The following is a 1,245-nucleotide window of genomic DNA, read 5'->3' as shown; positions in this document are numbered from 1 at the left end:
CATCTGGCTAATTAGCTTCTCAATAAATCTTGAAGGTAATATCGCGAGCGCGAGAGTTGTGGACGAGGGCTGAGTCTGACCCTCCTCAATGGCCACACCCCGATTCCAATGTTGCAGCTCATATCTGCATTTATTGTTGTATTAATTTACAAATTAAATGAAGCCCTGTTTGTTAGTAATAATAATAATAATAATAATTCATTCATTCATTTTCTACCGCTTATCCTCTAGTAGGGTCGCGGGGGGGCTGGAGCCTATCCCAGCATCTTCTCGGGCGAGAGGCAGGGTACGCCCTGGACAGGTCGCCAGTCCATCGCAGGGCAAACACATAGAGACAGACAACCATTAATAATAATAATAATTATTATTATTATTATTATTATTGTTGTTGTTGTTACAATTATAACAATAATTATTATTACTACTATTATTATGAGAGGGAAACATTAAACCACAAAATAATGATTTTAAAAAATCAACAAAAATGACTCAAACTTATTCACAGTGAGTGGTGGATTAGTGCTTGGCATATATTGGCATATTTATTCTTGTTGCAGAAGTGCATTTCATAAATCACAAAGGAATAAAACTGCTACACTACAGAGCTTTGGTCTGATGCTGCTCTTGTAGTTTACATTGGTGTCATGTAGTGATTGTACTGGCAGCTGCAGTAACAGCAATAGTAGCAGAAGTAGCTGGACCGTTACAGCCAACGGTTCAATGTAAACTGATTTCCAGAGGAAATGCTGCCACCTTGTGGTCAAACGTGGAACTGCACATTCATTTTGCTCAAGGCTCTTCTGCTCATACAAACACCACAGCTACAAAATAAGTCTTTTGTTATCAGTATGATCATAAGAACTCCATCAGAATTGATGAACAGTACACTTGAGTGCTTATGAGCCAATCTTAAAGTTAAATAAATCTGACAACACATTTGATTTGAAGTATTCATAAATCAATCGTCATTATTATTTATTTATGATTACAATCTTTACGTTTTGCTTCACTTCCAGTTATTTGATAGGATTTGTGCATTAATTCCCGTCTTCTAAAGTGAAATACAAACCAGTTCCAGTTACTAACAATCTTTTTTTATTATCTTTTTTATTCACTGAACTTAGTCAAAAAATACGATTTTTTTTTTCCCCCTACCAAGCTACCAAGGCAGAAGCTTGTCTGGGTTCATTTGACAACAATTAAACTATATATTATTATAGTAATATAAACTTTCCCGGTTCACAA

The sequence above is a fragment of the Seriola aureovittata genome, chromosome 2 (genome assembly GCF_021018895.1).
Source record: "Seriola aureovittata isolate HTS-2021-v1 ecotype China chromosome 2, ASM2101889v1, whole genome shotgun sequence".
Lineage (NCBI taxonomy): Eukaryota > Metazoa > Chordata > Actinopteri > Carangiformes > Carangidae > Seriola > Seriola aureovittata.
The sequence above is the reverse complement of the archived record's forward strand: the minus strand, read 5'-3'. Positions refer to the sequence as shown.